At 45.9% G+C, this 21,766-nt stretch overlaps 1 protein-coding gene across 5 annotated transcripts in view; it reads left to right on the top strand.

Annotated features, from left to right (window-relative positions):
• LOC126521301 (uncharacterized) overlaps positions 1–21,766 on the top strand; it is a 275,216-nt gene that overhangs the window by 144,685 nt on the left and 108,765 nt on the right. For 4 of the 5 annotated variants that reach the window (XR_011895096.1, XM_072288646.1, XM_072288644.1 and 1 more), the window contains one exon: positions 13,060–13,110. The exons of the other annotated variant lie outside the window; for it this stretch is intronic. The gene's annotated coding sequence lies outside the window, so the exon portion shown is untranslated. The remainder of the gene's footprint in view (positions 1–13,059; positions 13,111–21,766) is intronic. 5 annotated transcript variants of the gene reach the window in all.

Here is a 21,766-nt window from a genome sequence, read left to right as displayed (position 1 = left end):
ATAAAATGAATTACGTGCCCGACGGCGGGATCGAAACGTCGGTCCTCCAGCACAACAGCCAAAAGCTCTGACCGCGAGGCCACAATCGTACGTATAGTTCTGTCGTGCCTTGTAATTTACGCTTTTGTATTCCTTCCGGCCTGTCACGACATGACTGCACCGTTCTAGCTTGTCTGTGGCTTGAAGTAGCATGTTCAAATGTGTACTCCTTCGGAATTGAAATGCCGAATAGCCCACGCTGGGCTATTAGCCGTTTATTAGCCATTAGCCACGGTCGCGCACCTTCTTTGCGAGTGCCCTCGCTTCAAACCGCAAAGAGAAGCCGCTCTCAGTCCCGCTATAGACCACGGGTACAAGCGCCCCCTCTCGGTAAGTGAAATTCTGGGACACTGGCCTATATACACGAGCTTCAGTGCGACCCGCTATGCACGCGCTACTGCATTATTTAACCGATACCGGTCTGTGTGAGGAGTAGTATATATGCATCTCTTCTTGCTATCCTCATCGTCATTTTTTATAACTCTTCTTTTGTCCCTTCTTTTTTTTTCCCCCTATGGAGAGTACCAGGCCACAGCTTGCTAGCTGAGGCCGACCGCTGCCTTTCTAATAAATTCTCTCTCTCTCTCTCTCTCGCTGTGACTGTGCATTGTGTGACGTTGAATGTATTAGCGTAACGTTGACGCTGTGTATGACCATGTGGATCATTCGCTACCTGTGTGACAGTGGTCACAGAGACAGTTCTGTATTGTTTTCTTTTCGTTTTCTCTTATCTTTCGCACCCCTTTTCCTCTTACTTATTGGTACAGGGTAGCAAACCGGAGATACTCTGTCTTTCATTTGATTTGATTCTATATATATATATATATATATATATATATATATATATATATATAGTTACTCCGCATGTGCGAGAGCACATGCGCGCGCGTGCCAGTTTCCCTTGCGCCGAAGCCGCAGGAATGAAATTGCCCAAACTTATAGCATTTGATTAACCGCTTCGCTTCACATATATTTCAAGATTTGCGTTGGATCTGTGTGTTCTTTCTTTCTTTCTTTCTTTTTCATTAGACTGTATTGTGGTTTGGGTGCACGGTGAAGAACGAAAGAGACGAAACGAGTCCGTAAGAAACGCTTGCTTAGTTTCCAGTAAAAGCGGTACCTTCCGTATGACTGGCCCTCTTGACGGCAACTGTTAGCTACGGCTGCGACAAAAGCTTTTAGCGAGAGAGTAACAGAGCTTGAAAGTCACGCGTGTCGTTTTAAGAAGCTGAGCAAACTCACCAGTAGGCATCCAGTTTTCTTTCTTCCTTTTCCTTTCTTTCTTTCTCTCTTTCATTTCCTTTCTTTGTTTCTTTCTTTCTTTCTTTCTTTCTTTCTTTCTTCCTTTCTTTCTTTCTTTCTTTCTTTCTACGTGTCCTTCCTGCTATTGCAGACAAATAAAAACGACAGTAAGAACCTACAGCCCCGCTTTCAAGATCAGTGATAGGATCGCCTTAATATGCTTCCAAGGACTACTGCCTTTTTCAAACGAACGATGCGAAGCATGAGAGCTCGTTTGCTGCTCCAACGGAGGAACCAGAGTATCGTGAAGTCGCCCTCGTTACATTGTTCCACTCCGCACTGCGTTGCTTTTTCACTTCGTTTGTTCAGCGCCCTTTGCGGGCGTTCTACAAAGCGCTAAGGGCTTCAAGATGGCGGAGTTCCTTTCGACACTTTCTTCTTTTATCTGCACCAGGTTAGTCTATTCTAAGTTACTAAGTTAATCGCCGACTAAGTAAATTGTCCGTCAGGCATATAAAATGGAAGGAACCTTCGTGAAAATCATAACGTTGCTGAGGATTTTTACATTTTCTCCGCAGTCGCACTTTAAACAGGCACGGAAATGGCTCCCGCTATTGTGTGCTTCGTTCTTGCAAGTAGTCGCGCTCAGCCAGTCTCAGAAGGGACAAGTGTGCCCTCGTATGCAAGAAGTTACTAAAATTGATGCAGCATAAAAGTGCATAATTTTTTTTTAATTTGTCTGATTAAATTCAAATAAATATCGCGGGACAAATGATGAAATGTGAGTAACAATGCTGAGTCCTTTGCAAAGCAAAGCTCATGAATCAGTCAGTGTTTCGTCAACAGAACAGGAAGCATTCCTGTAATCGGGCCCATGAATAGTGGCTCACAAAGAAGGTGATAACAAGGACGGCCAAATTCAAAGCAAGCGCACAAAGCGCCGTCTATAAAAGCAATTTCCTTAAAGGAAAGACGTGAACAGCGTAGCGCTTGATTTCATTTTCTGCGCTTCTTGTGCCGTACTTTCTACGCGCTTGATTAAAAGTTTCAGTTCACAATCAGTATTTGTGTCGTCTATCGCTTACTGTGTCCTTCGTTATTTTTTCCTTTTCCTTTTTTTTTCGACAATTTAAATGTCACGTTACTTAAAACCCTGGGCTTCGTTCTGCGTGCAACTGATTGGTCGCCTGTGGCGTAAGCGCGAAGCAATTCATTAGCGACAATGCACGTTGCATGCACAGAAAGACTTCAGGCTGGTATGTGTGCTACCGCTCCACCTAAATACCGTGATCGGAAAACCGAGAGCGGTGCTTAGCTAATGCATTCTATAAGATAGATCCTCCACTGTAACAAGAACTGCTTAGAAAGAAAGCGGTGCAAGAACCCGCGCTGTTTTCCGTTCTAAACACCATGTACCATTCGCCCATCAGTAAACTCGATAAATTTGTCTGAGCACTAACTCTCCAGCTTGCGTTATGTATTTTGTGTGTATGTACGGGCGTGCATTTCTCTCTCCCTCTCCCTTTTTGTGGGCTTGATTTCCTTCACCGCCTTCCTTTCCATTTTCTTGCCTCCCCTTAACGTTTGAAACCTTTGGGAACCCTTACCGTTGGGGATAAATGGCAGCAAGTGATCGACTACTCTAGCCGAGAAGATGCAAGAGAAGGGTCAGAAAGGTGATGTTCAATACCCTCACAAGATAACAACAATTCATACTTGGCAGAATCTCTGCAATAGTCCGTTTATCTAGGTCAATTACTCGCACGGAACGCTGATCATGAGCAGGGAATTTGCAGAATAATAAGAATGGGTTGGAGTTCATACAGCAGGCATTACCAAATCATGAACGGCAGCTTACCACTGTCATTGAAAAGTGTGCAATAATTGCATTTTACCGGTGCTGACATATGGTGCAGAAACTTTTAGGGTAAAGAAGCTCGAGGACAAGTTAAAGACTGCGCAAAAAGGGATTGAATGAAAAATGTTAGGCGCAACATTAATTAACAGGGAGCGAGCAGTGCGGATCAGAGAGCAAACAAGAATAGTCGATATTCTAGTTGACATTAACAGAAAGAAAATGGAGCTGGGCAGGCCACGTAATGCGTACGGCAGATAACCGGTGGACCAATAGAGTTACACAAATGGTACCAAGGGAAGGGAAGCGCAGTCGAAGACGGCAGTGAATTAGGTGGTGTAATAAAATTAGTAAACTGGCAGGCATGAGACGGGGTCAGCTAACGCAAGACGGGTAATTGGAGATCGCTGGGAGAGGCATTTGTCCTGCAATGAACATAAAAATAGGTTGATGAGGATGAGGATCCTAGCCCACAGTGCAAGTTAGCAAACCGGATATTTGCCTTCTGGTTAAGCTTCCTACCTTTCGCACCTTATCATTCCCTCTCTCTACCACGTGCACACAGGAACTGTATGAACGTATATTTCTTTGGACACGTAATTCATCGCACTCTACATTTGATATATGCTCCGTTCCATACATAGCAGTCAGCGCTGTGGAATCTACGCGAGAAGTTCGGTCAAGAAAAGTTATCACTTCGCGCGTTTCGTCTACGCTTCGCTGCGCGCCAACAGCGTTCGCTGGCGCGAGCATGCACGTTAGGCTTCTCGCGATGGGTTGCAAATAAACAACCCGAAAAGAACAATGAAATAAAAATGATCTAAAACAACGCAGTAGCAGCCGTATACCACAGTGTGTTTGTTTCTAACGATTAAAACTTGTTTCATTCAAGACTGAGCTTATATAAAGAACAGTTGCGCACAATTGCGGTCAAAAAACATCGAACGAAGCCACTGCAAGAAGTCTCTCTATAGCCTCCACAGCGTTGACAGCTATGTTTGGAATGGAGTATGTGCCTCACATTTGGCTGTATAGTGGCAATGGTGATATATTAGCTGCGGAGTCCTGTAAGGGACTACTGAAGGATTGGGGGCGCAAAGCTACGGAAAAACGTCAGGAAATGCAGACAGCTTGCGGTACTAATGTATAGTGTGGGTGGGTAGCCTTTAATTGTTTTATATTTTTGTCGGCCACGTGCTAAACAAGAGCTAAAGGCCAAGGCAGCATGTGGCATAAAAATAGAACACGCAAGTTCTGGCCGTACTTGAAGCCTCTATGTTTCATTAAGCATTCGCCGTGGCTCAGTGCACTGCTCGCGTTGCTGCCCATCACGAGGTCGCGAGTTGGGGTGTGAAACAGAAAAAAAAAAAAAAAACGCTCCCGTACTTAGATTTAGGTGCACATTAAGGAACCCCAGGTGGTCAAAATTGATTCAGAGGCCTCCACGGCGTCTCTAATAGCCACAGTATTAGCTTGGTACGTCAAGCCATATATCCTCCTATATAGGAGGATATATGGTTAAACCTTATAAATCAAATATTAAATGTCCCACATTTTGTGTGCATCATCTCGATGATGCGCGTGATCGTCATTATTGGAGCCGCATTGTTGTCACTGAATGGCGGAGCCTCGTCTTTGTTAGAAACTACGGACTCGACATCTTCAGTCGCAGATTTTATTTTAGTACGCATGCAAGCCAGTGACGTACGTGATTAACGTTCCTCATTTTTTTGTCTCTGACCGCACTAAGCACCTTGCAATGAGAAATTCCTGAGGGTGATATTGACTGCAACACGTCTGATTTATCGCAGCGGCTGACAAGGTCGCGTTGTTGGACTTTAACCTTTCGATAGGCGATGGTCCCATGACTGTTTGCGCAGGCGCGCACACTTCGCGAGTCGGAAACGATTTTGGAATTCATAAGTGCGCTGTCAGGGCCCAGAAATGCAATCACGTCCGTGTTCAGAGCGTAGCGCATGAAATGCCTTTCTTTGAACAGACGCTTCTTCGCCGCCTTTGTTATTTTCTGATTGGCGATTTTTTTTATCGCCATTGTTCTTAGGAGTCTCTGTGCGACGCGGATTCTCAATTATCCGTACGTTACAACCTTTGTCAGCAGTCGAACATAAAGAGGCCCATAATGTACGTAGCTTCTCCTTCTCTTCGAGTTACTGAAAAATTGAATGTTTGCGCAGGAAATTGTGACCCGGCGTTGGCGAAGAATGAAGCTTTTTCGTGTTCAAGTTCGAAAGATTGAGTAACTGTAATTGGTGCGAAAACAAAATGTTCGGTGGGCAGCCGGCAAGTGTTACCGTGCTGGGTGCCACGCGGCCGTAAACGAAGCTTTGGGCTCCTAGGTTAGAGGCGCGCGCCCTTCAGACATGCCTATCGTGGGCCGCTGCAGTCATAGAGTTTCCTGCAAAATTTACTTTAGGGAACGCTGGTTGCTAGTATCTGCGGGAGCGGCAAGTATGTGGTGGCTCAACCAGCAAAGAGAGAGAGGCGAGGGTGGCAAACCAAACGCACGTCCGATTTCTACCCTGCACTGGGGAAGAGGGAGTACAGACACGAAAAGAGGAGAAAGCACTATAGTTGCGCACACAGCTGGAGGGGCGCGCTGAGTGGTGTGATTGCTGGAAAATTTGTAAAGATTAAGCTTAGTAAGCAGAAGAAGAAGTATTTTAATGATTGGAAAATGTAGAGAGGTCGGCCGGATAATGGAGCATCTGGCCTGCTACTCTACGTAAGGGAAGGGGAAGAGGGGAAGAAAAAGGGTCACAATGGGGGATGATAATGGCAGGAACGAGGTGAAGGACACATTACACAACTGGTATCACAGACGTGAGTCCAGGCCCGTGTTACCTAGGAAACGTGAAAGTGCACGCATTGTCTCTGTCGTCTGCCAACTCTGTTGCCATGCGCCTAGCAAGAGGTCCTCCGACAGTGGTCCATTGTGTAAATGTCTCAATGTATCTGCCATTGTCAGTCTTTCGCGCGCATACTCAGGGCACACCGCGAGCACATGTTCTATAGTCTCTACAGCGCCACACACTGAACAGTCTGGCGAGTCTGTCCGTCCAATAATGTGCAAATATTTGCGCGTGAAGGCGACGCCTAATCGCAGTCTGTGTATCAGGCATGTATGAGGGCGAGGAATTCCACGCAGAATAGGAAATTTCATATCGGGATCCAGCCTTTTATGGCGGACGTGACGAGCGTCTGGCTGGGCCCAGTATCTTCTCGTCGCACTCCTCATTAATTCCGACAGAAGGCATGTGATGTCCGGTCTGGAGAATGGCACTACAGTTCGCAGGCCATTGCTGAGGGCGCGCCTTGCTGCAGCATCGGCCATCTCATTACCGTTGAGCCCACAGTGTCCCGGGATCCATTGCAACACTATGCGGTGGTGTTTTTTTTTTTTTTTTGAGCGCATGAAAGTAGCTCGGTGATCTGCAGTGCCAGAACCTGATATGCGGTGTGGCGCAGGAAGCATCCCAAAATTCGCAGCGCGGGTTTTGAGTCCGTGAAAATGCACCACTCTTGAGGTCTTTCCCCGCAGATGTGGCGAATCGCTTCCCGAATAGCCACAAGCTCTGCAGCGGTTGATGTAGAATTATGGTCTTAGTAATTTTATAACTATTGTATAAACTATTGACATGTATAATCGCATGAGCATCTTTGTATGTAAACCATGTAAAATGAATTTCACTTTTTTTTATAACTACCCCCATGCCAACGTGTGTGTGTGCTCAGGTCCTCTCAAGCTGTTTAGTCAGAGTTTTGCCTGATTTTTCTCAACATTGTTCAAAACAAATGCAATTCAATTCAATTCGAACTAACGCCACATGAGACGTCTGAAACCATAAGCACGAAGATTAGACGTATCCATGTACTACCCAGCATTTTGATTGTAGTTGCACGATCACAGCGCCAAAGTTTAGACTAGCAATTTTTCTTGGAAACTCTACATCATGGGACAGTATGAATCTAGCTATGTTGCACGTCACTCGCCTACGCTCTCTGCCGCTTGGCTGCGCCATGGCTGACGCGAAGCAAGTGAAATGAATAATAGAACCGTAATGTGAAAAAGATCCAAGAAATAAAATTTGAGCGTAAGAAGTCGGGTTCGGTGGGTGATACAAATTCATAGCATGTGCAGTTAACTCAGTTGAAAATATGGCAGGATGCGTTCCCCCTCTGGGCTTAGCCTGTATTCTGGGCGGCTGTACAGCCCCGTCTGGTAGTGCACTATGAGAAGTTTCCCGGCAAAAAGAAAGGTATAAGCGCAACTCCGGAAGCAAAGTGACAGCGCAGCAGCGACTTGTCTCCGAGCTTCTCCGAGAAGTGTCGACGTAATGAAACCTGCGTGTCCGTTTATTGCGTTGAATGTGCTCTTATTTCGCGAGCGCCGTGTGCGCGTGTGCTTTTTTTCTTTTTTTTCGTCATTTGGTGCCTGTTTTCGGCACACCGTTTCTGGTCACGTCGGTGCAATTGCTTTAGCGCGGCCGATGAACCAGTGTATAAACGTTGGAACGGTCTTGTCTGGAGTCACTGCGGGCGCATTCCTTGGCTGCTCTTGGTCGGCATTCTGTTCTCCTGTCGCCAGTGGAAGGCTGAGAGATTTGTACGGTGGACGTCCTAAATGTGACCGCTCCTCTCTGGAGCTTTCCGGGTTTTCTCGTCGGCCATCTCATTGTCGAGTGTCGCGCGAGAGCCTAGACACGAGCGTCCTTCGCTGCCACGCTCTAATAAATAACAAACAAACAAAGATCTCTTCTCTGCGATTCTACAAGGGCACATAATATATTCGCGTACAATACCGGTGCCGCTATAAGGCATGCACGAAAAAGGGGTAAAAAGTGTTTAAAGCGTTCAATTGTTGCCCGGAAAGAAAGAGGACGTCAAATTAAGCTCGCCGTACGTTCTGACCTTCTCAGTAGGTCGCTATTTCTAGCCATCCGCGCTAAGGCCAAAGTTTCGACAACATAATGCGGAGGATCACTTTAATGAGGCCGAGGGAAAAAAGAAATAGATTAGGCTAACACGAAGAATTTGGCCGAGATAACGGCGGGGAGCTGCGAACGAGAAGGAAGGCAGGCAGGCGAGCGCCGCGCGGAAACGATTTGAGCCCCGAAGAGACGGACGATCGCTGCTGCCGCGCCACGTCCGAAATTCCAAGGCCGCGCCGAGGGTGTGGGTGGTGTGCAGGTGTGTTTTACCGAATCCAATCTGGGCTCTGACATACATTACGCTCGCCGGAGCGAAAGCAAACCCGCCCGGAAGAGGGCGCCCCCGGCCGGGAGGAGGAAAAGGGTGGTGGCCGCGATTCGGGATTCTCTCTCGTGCGTCGTCCCTGAACCGTGCGCGCGAGTACGCGGGCGTTTCCTGTCCTGGAAGCACGGAGGGTTCGCCACCGCAGTCTCGGTACGCGGCTGCGCGATGCCTTACTTCGTCTTTTTTTTTCTTTTTTTGCTCTTGATGTAGCTTCTCTCCTCATTTTTCGTATTTTCGAGTTGTGTTTTGTTTTCGCAATGACCGCGGTATCGCGCCACAATTTCCCAGCGCCTTCTGTTAATTTCTTTTGAATTTTACTCTGTAGGGCGCATCTTTGCTTAGTCTTCTCGCTTCGGCTCACAATTATTCAAGAAAGCAATATTTCCGTTCCTTCTTTATTTAATGTGTGTGAAGGCTTATGTTCGCAACATGGATGGTGCCGGCTACTCCTTTTCTCATAGCATACGTTGTAACCGTGGGGCGGCTCATAATAGGGTATAATAATAATAATAATAATAATAATAATAATAATAATAATAATAATAATAATAATAATAATAATAATAATAATAAATTTCCCGCTTAAGTGCACACATAAAGTGTTCATGACATTTCAAGATGTGTTCCACTAGTGCCATTTTTTGTGAAGTCAATGTTCGTTGTGTTTGTATCATTTTATTGTGTACTTATATTACGTTGATGTTGTTCTGTGGCTTGTGACATCCTACTTTTCCCCAACTAACTAAAGATGGAACATCTGGTGCGAGAAGTCTCCTCATTGGTGCACGTCGCTAAAATGAAGAGTTCATACAAGCACCTTCTGCAACAGAACATAGTTCACGCACCAAGTCCCCCTTTCCATAGAAACAGGAATGAAGAAAAAATTTGTTTTTTCGGTGTTGATCTTTGACCTATATACTAAGAAATATTGCCGCTGTATACACTGGGCGCTCCAACTATCAGTGTCGACAGCAGCGCCAGATCACGTAGCCCAGCGAGCGGAGGAGTCGTGCATTGTAGGAACGTTCGCGGTGCCCTCCCCCAGTCGTCCAGCTCGGGGCAAGCGTCTGCGGCATTCTGCTGCCGTACGTACGGAGGGACCATGTTTAAGTTTTACGGAATAAAAAGAAAAAAAAAAGCCTGTTCTGCACAACATATTACTAATCCTTCAGCTGAATTATTCAGAGAGGCGGACTTTACTTGCACGAGAAGTCGAAACACATGTGGAAATAATGAACAAATAATCACTAATTAACTTCCTAATTAATCACTTTACGGCACATATTGCAATTTACAAACTGCAGCTTATTAGTATGCGAAGCGTATTCACTTCAAGTGGATACGTCGTGCAAACTCACCGGCTACAATACGTATTGCAATATGTGCCATAAAGTAATTAGCAAGTTAATGAGCTAATTTCTGCTAATTAGTTAAATATGTGCTTGGACTTCTCGTGCTAGTAATGTACGCCTGTTCGTATAGTCCAGCTTAAGGAGAAAAATTATGCCATCTACCACAGCCGATATTTTTTTTTAAATCCGTAATACTTAAAGCGGCCCTGAACCATCCCTCGGGTTTGGTGAAAGAACACGGTCGGTAAACATCTCAGCCACGGTAAACATCTCAGCCAAATTTTGCAGTCGTGTGCGTCACATGATTATCACAAGCGGAGCGTGAAGTCACCTTTCTCTCAAACACCCTCTTTACAAACAGAAGCGTGCTCCTCACTCTCTTCTGGACTCTTTATTTCGTAATATAGCAGCTTCCCATACGCGGCTGCTATTGGTCAATAGCTGACGTCCATCATAAAAGGATGGTTGGATCCGTGCGCTTCTTCCCACTGTTATTGTGCATAACCTCCCTGCCTTTCGCATCGCATATGTATATATATGATGACGCAGTTTATTAAACAAGCCGAAGTAAGCGAAAACCTGCGTTCGAATTCCGATAATAATTACGTACTTTCAGAAGAAGCCGCCTATCGCCTGCTCACGCTCGCCCGATGCCGCCGGCTTATCTTTGTCGTAGCCGTCGGGTACCGCTGATTGCGGCTAATTTTGAACGCTCAACCCGCCACGAACTATGCGAAACTTGAGGTCGGACGACGCGCACGCCTGCTACGCAACGCAGATACCGAGGCGAGGTGCTGCGACGAGTCCACGGGCTACTGTGGCTCGGCGAGGACAAGCGCTCTTGGCGCGTCGCAGGCGCCACAATCCGAAACGGTGGCGTCTACGGCGCTCCACAGTAGGCAGAGCGTTTTGGGCACACTCCGCTCCGCCGTAGCCTTCTCGGTGCAGGTCATTGAAGAAGGGGCGGAAGCATCGCGAACGGTATGTTTGATTGGCACTAACTCCGCTTCTGTTGAACACATTGAAGAACGTTTTGCGGCAAAGTATTTCTGAAATAGTCTAATTTAACTTTAAATGCATTTCTCGGCTTCTGTGAAAAGTGGTTCAGGGACCCTTAAAAATGGTCACCCGGTGTTGGGCGCGAGGAATTACGGAGTCGCCATCTCTCGGAAGCGCCTCTCTTGCGTAGTATGAGGGATCACGCGGCGCGCTCTGATAGGTTTGGCTGTGGGCGCTCAATAAAAACACCACGCGTGAACCCTCCTGTACATTTCTGCAAGTGCTCTCGAAACGAGGGAAGTTCTTTACTGTCGAAATAATAATCTTGGGCAAACAGAAAGCACAGAACGGTTTACAGACGCTATCTCTTTACCGAATACTACACACTGTACGCCCACTGCGCGCGGTCGCTGATATAGTCCCCCGAACCGGCTTCTTGAGTGAAAGGTCGGCACTCGCAGAGAGCAAAATATGTAAAATATGTTCTTGTAGTGGGTGGTCTGTAGAACCAAATGGAGCGTGTAAAGAAGGAAGCCTCAGTGCAGCGATCGCACGGGGATACGATCTCGACCGGGTGAGGTAGGCCTTCATCGCAAGAATCAGGAAACGGCGACGAAGCCGGGCATCGTGATGATGAGAAAAAGTAGAAAAGATTGTGTTCACTTCATTGGTACATGGTTGTGACTCTCATCCGAGTCTCGAGTGATTCTGATTAACACGGGAGCCAGGACGGCTTTAAATAACCTCTTGCGATCTGGCGGTCGTCGCTATCTCTTCTTGGGGAGCCTGTGGAAATATTAGTGCTTTCGTCAGGTTCCGCCGTCGACGACCTCCTGCCTTTCGGGTTTTCTTTCCTTCGTCCTTCCCTTTGTGTCAGCTCGGGGAATAAAAGGGGTGACGCTGTTTCTCAGAAGAGGGTAATTATGTCGACATTGGGACGTCCGCTTAACTGTTTCTCATACTTGACAGGTCCATCATAACAACGGTTGCGCAGTGACCGACTGCGCGTCTGCATGCGTGTCCGCGCAGAATCTTTCGCTTCGTGCCACGAGCTTTAGGCCGCAGCATATGAGAATTTGACAGTACAAGCAGCCATTGTTGCGTGGACTATCAGAGCTGCTCAAAAATCATTTTTTTATAACTAGCGACTTGGACACCTATGTTGGCTTGGGTTGTGCCGTCGCGACGACTCAACCATTTTTTTTTGTTGTTCTAAGTTCTTGCACGTTTAAATATCATTATTTATCCAGTTGCGTCGCACCGTATGTTTATTGGTCTTCTTAGCGAGCAATTTCCCGCTGCTTCTTTTTTCTTAATCCAGTACGTCCATTGTTTGTTGCTAACACAAACATGAGCATATGCCATGCCTTTTTTTAATGTGCTCCTTGCCGTTCCCTTTCCATTCCAGTGAATTTGCTATTATCTAGCATCAACAAGTTCATAGTTCAAAGCTTCATGACACTAGCCGGGCAGCGCGCGCAGGCGAGCGTCTGAGTGCGCGCTTTCTGCTACTTATTGAGCATAGCAGCCCCGATACCTTAGCTGAAATCTTCGTCGCGAAAGAGCTTATTGTACAACCGAGTTGTAGCCGATGGCTGCTTGCCGGTTCTAAGTTTCGCGATCCAAGCTTCACGCAGCTTCTTGTCCCGCGACTACGAGTGAGGGCTGGCACCGGGCTCCATTGTGCACGTCCGGCACTGCGGCACCGAGCACTAGCTTACCATGTTGGACGGCTTGGAAGGCAGCCACTACCTATTATAGTGTTTTCAAGTATTGTTAAGCAGACACTCGAAGCGGGAAAACTTCGCCACTTAATGAGAACCGCAGCGCAGGCGGGACTTTAAACTTTCGTTTTCATCTCGCTTCGGCGCTTCCGAAGCAGCCGACGCGGCCGCTGTGTCCACGTGATCCCTCATATGACGTCACGCCGACAGCGGCGCCACCATTTGCAGTGGTGGAGCTCACCCCCAATAGTACACTCGTGAAAACCGTATGCATTGGAACACTGCCGTGGATCTGGCAAGACTTCGCTTATGAAGTTCAAGCATACCATAACACGGGCGTGGGTCTGGTGCTGTTCAGAGTGTCGTCTCGTCTGCAGCACTTGTAGCCATGTAGCACGTGGAAACTGCCGACACGCCATGTGGTCAATGTCCGATGAATATATTAATAGGATGCAGTACACCAACATTAATGATGGGCCACTCAGTATGAAACGAGTGATCGCTATATAGGGTGTCTCATTCTGTTGGTTTGCCTGGCACCGAAACTTAACAGTCGTAATCTCTCTTCTTGCAGGATCCGTGAAGACCGACAATTCAAACCTGTGAAGCGGCATTCACTGGCAAGGTACGCGTGTTCGCAGCGGCTCTTTTGCTGCTGTACTTCAGCGAAATAATAACGGCTACCTGTGTAGGTTATTCGCATGATTACAATTGTCGTCCATTTCACTTTAACGTATATTAAATTGTGTACCACTTGCTATCTATAGCATGACATGAAAACTGTTTACAGCGCAAACACATGCAACCACAAAGTATAAGGGACAGGACACAAGCGCTGTGTACTGTCCCTTATACTTTGTGGTTGCATGTGTTTGCGCTGTAAACAGTTTTCATGTCAAGTATGCACCAACTCGCCCAGAAAGAAGTTTTAATGAACTATCTATAGCAATAACATTCAAACCAATGTTAGTCTAGGCAGCAACAAGAGCTGAATACCGAGCCCACACATGACAGAGGACATAGAATTAAACCTGTAATTGGCCTCTTTTTTATAGTGTACTTAATTAGGCTCATCATGATTATAGTGATAACGATGCGCTGTTATTTGCAAATGAGTGGCTGATGCGTTGCTGCTTCGCAGATTGCCCGTTTCAGTTTTCTGATATGGCAATTTCATTGAAAGCAGGATGTACCTTCCTGGACAAAGGAAACGCTAAGAAGAAATTACTTAGTAGAAGACCCTTCGCCAGAGCATGTCGCAGAGCTGCTACTTATTCTTTCAGCAAAGATTTTATGGGCCTTACACTAAGCACACAAACCGAAGTCACGTCTCATTACACAAATTGGCGAGAGCGGACGCAGTTGTCCAGGATAGTAATTGTTTTTCTTTTTCTGTGCACAAAGTGCTTTCATGGAGCGATCAGTTATCAAGCTTACGCTCAAAATTGACAGCGACTATAGTAATGTACAGAAAATTGGTGTTGAAGTCTAGGTGAATGGTAGCTTCAAGGACGCCAGTAGCTTCAACACGCGCCTAAAACCGTGAAGCTTTTTCATTATCATAACCAAACACGCTGGTTTCACATTTCATACGTTTTACCTTACTCATGGAATGAAAGCGAAAGATTGTCCCGGTCATACTTATCTGAATTATCTGTATTTAGAGTCCTTTAGAGCGTTGTCCGTTGACTTTCTTTCCATCTTTCTCTGATGATAATGCCGTAAATTAAATCCTTGGCCCTGAGTTCCTTTCGTAATGCTGTTGAACAAGACTTAATTGTAGCTAGGAGGGAAACGATTCAAAGTCCCCAAGTGGCTTCCTTTGTGGTGGGCTTCTGAAAGCACGCGTTCAGACAGAGCTCATATTTCGAAAGTCGGCTTTCGCGCTCGGAGCGGTTAAAGCCCTGCTTTATAAATAGAGGGAGGAGGGGGGGGGGGGGGGAGAGAGAGAAATGCACGCCATTGTGTGACTTCCTCTCCCCTCTCTTTGGAGCCATTCTTCGTGTCATTAGGATATTCCCTTTAGAGAAAGGTATTGCTCTCGCAAGCTTCACATTTTTATGTGTAAATGCGTGTCAAATGCCCATGTTTCCTATCTGTACGAACTGTCTACCGATTTGAAACATCACTTGTACATGAAGGCATAAGACGATTCTTGCGACGAGGATTCTAAACTCGAAAGTAATGAAATACATGTTTGTAAGAGGGCATATATATATATATATATATATGTGTGTGTGTGTGTGTGTGTGTGTGTGTGTGTGTGTGTGTGTGTGTGTGTGTGTGTGTGTGTGTGTGTGTGTGTGTGTGTGTGTGTGTGTGTGTGTGTGTGTGTGTGTGTGTGTGTGTGTGTGTGTGTGTGTGTGTGTGTGTGTGTGTGTGTTTCCGATAGAGCATCTGTAGGTGCTAGTGCCGAACAGTCGTCTCGTCTGTATTATGAGTAACGTTGATGTCGTCGCATCTCAAAAATTTATCATTTTTAGGCGATATGTAATATTTTTGGATCGCTCGACGCGATACAGCGTAGACCAAACCGTATACGAAAGCCAAAGCTATTTGACCAGAACTTCGTTCCCCTATATGTTTGCTAGAAGAATGCATATTGTGTGGTCATTACAAAGTGTGCGGAGAATATACCTACGCTGGGGACATATAGCTATAGTTTGCACATTCAGGCGGAGATATTTATACTTTTCAGTTATCTGACAGCTGCTCGGTCCAAAACGCGGACATTTGGCCGCTGTGAAAACGAGTGTGACGAGTGCAAGCACAGCCTTGCAAGAACGTTTACGCCAGTCAGCGAAACGACAGTTTGTGCTCAGGTCGTGCAAAATCAATTATAGCGCAATGCTATTCGTAAACCCTTTTAGCTTTATTGGCTTACGCAATTAGTCAGGCGCAATGCATGCTTATTCTTTGGAGCCCGCCCATGCATTAACGACTAGGAAATGCGAGTCGTTGCGTAAACGCCATTTCCAGCTCGTTAACTTGTAACTTTTGATTCTACTGGAATGCAATATTTTTTTTTACGCTGAAGATAATTAGATCGGAAGCTTTAATTGTAGCGGACGACTCCAATTCTATTGTTTTTTCCTCCTTGATAGAGGCTAATGCAGGGATCGCTCAAATATCTAGCGTTTGTTTGTCGACGTGCTAATTTCCTTTTCTTTTTATTTTACTTAGTTTAACATAGACTGTGCTGCCTAGTTAAGTAAAAAAGCATATTTAGTGTTCAAAGCAATAGAATTAGCCCACGTTGACAAAGTGGAACGTCGAATTTCTCCTGAGCTGCGCAGGAAGCTAGGTAAAGCGAAATATTTTAATAACACATTTTTCTATTTATTTTAGTGCGCAATGTTGTAATGTCTTAGAAAACAAGAATTTCAGCGTCCCTTAAGTCGCGATGCAATGTAACCTTCAAGTTTAGATCGTTCGCACGCACAGGTTAAGGCATGAACGAAATAGCATTTGTAAAGGCGGTGGTCCCGGGTTCGAGTCCCGGACCAGGGTGAATTTTTCTTCAACTGCGAGGCTTTTCTTTCGAGGAACCCGCATCTGTTTCCTTTGTAGCAATTGCTACGATTGGGTGGATGTCTCATCTTACCTTAATTAATTGCTTCCCTCCACCTTGCGGCTTTACACTATATTACATCATAGCATTTGTAACACGAGGACTTGAAAAAACGTAGCCACTTGAGTATCCGTACTTGATTTGAATGCGAAAACATTTTTTCTCTAAAACGCACTCTTAAGCAAACGTACACCCTTTGAGGTGTATATTTGCCACACATCAGTAATCGTCGTCTTTCTTGCTTGCGTTTCCTTTCTTGAAAACGCAGCGCTCGCTACTTTTCTGTCCAGAATGCTCTGTCGTGATGATAACGCGCATGCCGTTTGTGGCTTGGAAGTACCGGGCTCGCAGCTTCAAAGAAAGGAAATGCAGGCAAAACAGATGATGATTATCGTTGTGGGGCAAGATGTACACCCCAAAGGGTGTACATTTGTGCAAGATTGCGGATGAACGTGCTGCTCCAGTTGCGCCACCTTGCGCCAAACCATCAAGCTGCGCCAACCTGCGCCAAAACACTAATTTCAAATGAAGTTGCCAAATTTAGCAGTATTTGCGTGTTCAGTGGCGACCACACAACCATAGACGTGCGTTGGCTAGCGCTTAGCCCTGCAATCCAAGCCTAGGCAATTGGTTTCAGTGCCGGCATCTCTGGAGTGTGGGTGTGTTGGGGGGCATAACTGTAACTAGCCCCACGAAAATGAAAACCGTTCTGTCCTATACAACGCATTAAGAATGTTTTAACGCGACAGCGTTAAGGAGCTCGTATAGCAGAAAAGCCGGTGTCGGCGGCGATGGCCGTGAGGGAAAAATCCCGGAAGGCAATTTATATTGAAGCAAATACCCAACCACGCATGCCCAACCAATTTTCTGCCACCAAAGTTGCTGATACTTTGACTTTCATTCTTTACTTTCATTCTTTACAAAGTTATTCCTCGGAATTTTGAGATGGGCAGCCCGCAAACAAACGTAATGGGAAAGAACATCGACAGTGCATGTCCTTTATGTTAGCTCTTCTCAGACTGAAATATTAAAGGTGCGAAACAATAACAGCAGATCGATCCACGCAAGAGGCCACGTTTCTACCAGGAAGCTCGCCTTCGTGCATAGCGTTCGCAGCCAGCGTTTCCCGATAAACGTTACGGTTACATAACCTGCAGTTGCCGGGAAACATTAAAAGCAGTAAATGGTCCTTGAACGCTGTCGCGTTCCGCCCTTAAAGGCGAAGCTTAAGCGTCCTCCAAATTTTGTAAAAGTGTTGCCCGTTTGTGTATACGCGGACCAACTAAAGATGATTGAGGGGAAGGAGGAAGCAGGAATAGATGGAAAGACCGGGACCTTAACCAGTTCTCAGACTGGCTGGCTACTTTGTGCTGGGGAAAATGGTAAGGGGAATAAAAAATTCTATAACGACGGGATATTCTTCAAATGGACCCGAAACAGCGTGCCGTCAACTTTGGTTCTTCACTGGACTGCAGTAGAACTGGTAGTTGGGCTAGTGAGTAAGCGTCCATGGTGAAATTTGTAGCACACACAATAGACAAAGGCGCAGGGAAGGTCACACGAGCGCTGTAAGCGCTCGTGTGTTCACTGTTTTTGCGTTCTTGTATATTCTGCGTACTACAAACTTCACCGTGAATCATCTTTGGACAATACCCTTCCTGGTCTGGCCTTTTATTTGCATCAAACGAAGCACGACGTCTCAGTATATGACCAGTATACTTGTCGTACGCCTGACGTATATTGTAACAACAATTTTGTCATCGTAACAAATCTGCTATATGACATATAACTGGCTTGTGCCATGACGAACCATACAAATGACAGACATTGTTTTCACTACGACGAGACACTTTAATATGCTGATAGAACTTGAGGTTGCACAACAGGTTGTAGAACGGAAATTGCTTTTGCTGGTTGGATAATTTTTTTCGCTATGGCAGAAATTCTGCGAGATACGGGTGCGTCATACTTTAGTCATATGAATTGTAATATGTGCGGGTTAAGTGCCGTATGTCCTGTTTGTATAGTTATATTCGTCATTGCATTCACGTGGATTGGCATGCTAGGCGAGCCGCCATGCTAACCTCTGTAGTTTTCGATTAAGAACCTATCTCCCTCCCTGCCCTTACGACAGCACGTTCTCCCGCTGTACAAGTCGCTGTACGGCACGAAATTTTCATTTTTGTCTTTCTCAACTGGGCACCCTGCGAAGTCGCATAAAAGATGCGCATACACCAACTCTGGGCCGTCCAGCGAGCTGCCAAGGGCCAGCAACCCTTGGCCGAAACATAGGCGGGGTCCAGGCCCACCCCACCAAATCGCAGGGTACTGAATAAAGTTACTTGAATGAATGAATCTGAACAACGCCAAATGTCTCCGCTCGAATTGTTTATTAAATGATGAGCAAGTGGGAAAATAGGCCACCGACTAAAGAATGTGTGGAATAAAGTGAAAGAAACGGGAAATGTAAGAACAGGAAATAAAGAATAGCGGAGTGATATAATATTACCTAACTCTGGCTTAGCTCGCTATACAGTGTAGTCTAGGGCGCGCTTTGTCGGTGAACATTAACTACTTTACTTCAGTTTTCGTTCGTTGTCAGGTACAATCACTGGCATATGCAGCTTTTATGTCAGTTCTACTAGCTAACATCGAGCAAGCTTTAAGAAGCTAGCTTTTGTTGGCGCGCATGAAACGAACTCTATGTTAGCAACGTTTTTAAAGAGCTTCCTGTATTTCTGTGCTCTTATTGATACATTAAAGAGTTCACAGGAGTGTGGAGGCTTGTAATACTCAACATAGGTCGAACAAGGGATGTGTCAGGTTGCAACCAAGGTTTATACAAGTAATGGCGGTAGAGAGGAAATATAGAAAGGTTAACCAGATGAGAGTTTCCGGTTTGCTTCCCCGCACTGGGTTGGGGAGAAACAAGCGTTGCAAACAGGACTGTAAGAGATGATAAACAGAAGGTCCCGCTGTTTCGTTCCCTTTTTTTTTTTTTCTTTCTCCAGCGCATAGTTGCAGGTTAGAGCGCACACGCTCGGCCGGCCTCTGTGCCTTCGTATAAAGACAATTCTCTTCTCACTCTCTCACTCTCTCTCTCAGTTTACGATTATGGCCCAAGCATAGTAAACATTTGGCTTTATTTTAACTGTTTCACTAGCTGTATCAGTGATCTTAGATATAAAGATAGAAGTGCTACGCGGCAGCACTTTTTACGAACATTGGTCTGGCGGGATCAAAATCGGGTGCTCGAGCATTTCGCCTTCCAGGAAGCCACCAGAGTGTTCGCCGTGTGGGCCGTAAATAGCTTCTGTGGTGGCCTAAATCGTGCAGCGCGATATGTGTGCCGCGTGCACAATGGTAGGGACCCGAAGGGAACGCCGCCCCTATTCATCAACTTCGAGTGCAACTCCTCTCGAAGCTGGCTCGAAATCTGTATCGATCGGTTCCTTCTCGGAGGCTGCCGCGAAGTGTTGCCGCGCCCTGCGTGTCGGCGGATTCGTTGTTTTTTCTTCCTTTATTTTCTTTCATTTTTTTTCTAGAGCTCTCACTGTCGAAGATGATTTGCAGAGGGTTACGTATAACGGGTAGATTAATGGTCGCCCGAAGATTAAAATAAAATTAAAAAAATATTTTCTTAGCTTCTGATTGTCTTTGAATGTTTGCCTGTCTTGGGCTGTTCTTTCGTGGTCTGTATGAAATCACTATTAAACTAGCTTTGTCAAATGTAATATCTAGCAATCAAACACACCATGGCGCCACGTTGATGCAAGAAAAAAGTATATTCGCTGCTATTGTTGTCGGCTATAATATTTTTTTCCAGTTAAGTTACAACCGCTTTTGTCTAAACGCGTGCACCCTTTCTTCCGTTGTTCTTTTCATTGGTGCCCTGCTTTGGTTAAGAAAGAAATAATTTTTATCGCCTATGAGATGAACGAATTCTACGCAAAGCGTTTAGTAGCTTTCTCTTTCTCTCGCTGTTATATGTCGGTGGCTTGGGCTGGCACATTATAATCTGCACCTCAGCTCTCAGTCCCCATCGCTCATTAAGTTTATATTCCGTACCTCAAATTTGACTACACGGTTTCCTACACTTCAGAGGGGATTAAGCAGCGTGAATCGGTTAGAAAATTGAAAACGTGCGATATACTCTGAAGCGAAGACTAAGGGAAGGTTTAACGTTCTTAGTTGATCCATGATTCGGTATTAAAAATTAATCAAAGGAATGGCGCATGGCGGGTAGCGCTGTTACAAAGACGCGCAAGATTTTGGGGATTGTATCGTGTATATCGCCTCAGAGCTCAATATTCCGTATGTATTAAATACAGCCGATAAAAATGGATGTTCCAAGCACGTTTAAGTTTACGATGTTCAGATATGTGCAATTATGCATTAATAATCATTTTTTATGAAACGTGCGGGGTTGCTGTTTCCCGTGTCCGTATCGTGAAGCAGTACAGATCGGACACATTAACGGCACGACACATTTTGCTCACATGTGAGGAGATGCCGCACAGCCGGCTGAAGAACAACCACCACCACCGCCGTTGGAGGCACGCCACGCTTTATGCTTTTTGCGCGCTCACGCATGCGCCGACTTGGACGAGGGCAGCGAGCCGGGTGCGCGAGGCGTGCACGAGGCAGCGCCCTACAGACTTTATGTACTTGCAGTTTCTTGCAGTTGTATGGGGTTTCCTTTCATCTAGTCACGTATAGTTGATTGCAGTAGCGTTGGTCCGCCAACATTTGAAACTGTGTATGCGAGTGGGTCTCTTGGCGTTTTTCTTTCACACGTTTGCGAGACTGTCGCTGCCTGTGCGAGAAAGAGCGATGGGGGAAGCCTTGTAATGGATCCTGGAGGGCTTTGCCTGGCGGCACGCCTCCCACGCTGCTCCTTATGGTAATGAAGAGAAATGCTGGGGTATACGCACAGAGCGAGGGCGGCGTAGACACACGACACACGCAAAGTACATCAAAACACGGAACACGCTAACCAATTAAAGTACCAGTGGCTCTCAAGAAGGTTAACGAGGTTAATCGGTTAAGAAGGTTAATCGAGACGACCAGGCAGTGCTAGTCCATGGGCCAATTACGTGCCGTAACTCAAACCATGACTGTCCCTCACGTAGATTCTGTGCATTAGACATCAGACATTCGGGTGGTCCTTTCTAATGTAGTCTGTAAATGCAGATTCAAGGGGCTGTGTCTTCGCGTAAGTTGGAAGCAGGGCACAGTGGCGGTCCCGTTTAATTTTAAAGTGCGAACATTCTGTATCGGCGAGTCAGTATATATCTTCTGCGCGACGTCTTGCGCTCTATTCCTGAAACTCCTTTTGTGCGGTTCCTGCTTTCGAGCCACATTGATCGTTTTCAACGCTTATTTCCATATTTTCTTCATTTGTTCAATGACAAGGAGTAGCCGGCGCCATATATAGGCGTCAGCCGCTTTCTCATATTCGTATGATTAAGAAAAATAAAAAGGAAATGTCTACTGTGCTGTGTTCGTCGCCACGTAAAGACAGCACAGAATGCGATGCACTAATTATTGGTGCGCCAAACTCGCAACTTTAGTTTGTGCTTGATTGATGCAAGGGGTAGATAAATTTAGGGTATAGAACATATTTCACCGCGATCCCGTGGGCGCCCCCATGTTTGATCACGTGGTGACGCGTTCATTGCTTGCTTCAGCTGCCTCCGTTGCCTGCGTG

Source organism: Dermacentor andersoni, chromosome 6, assembly GCF_023375885.2.
Source record: "Dermacentor andersoni chromosome 6, qqDerAnde1_hic_scaffold, whole genome shotgun sequence".
Classification (NCBI taxonomy): Eukaryota; Metazoa; Arthropoda; class Arachnida; order Ixodida; family Ixodidae; genus Dermacentor; species Dermacentor andersoni.
Note: the sequence above shows the minus strand (reverse complement) of the source record. Positions and strands in the feature narration are given on the sequence as shown.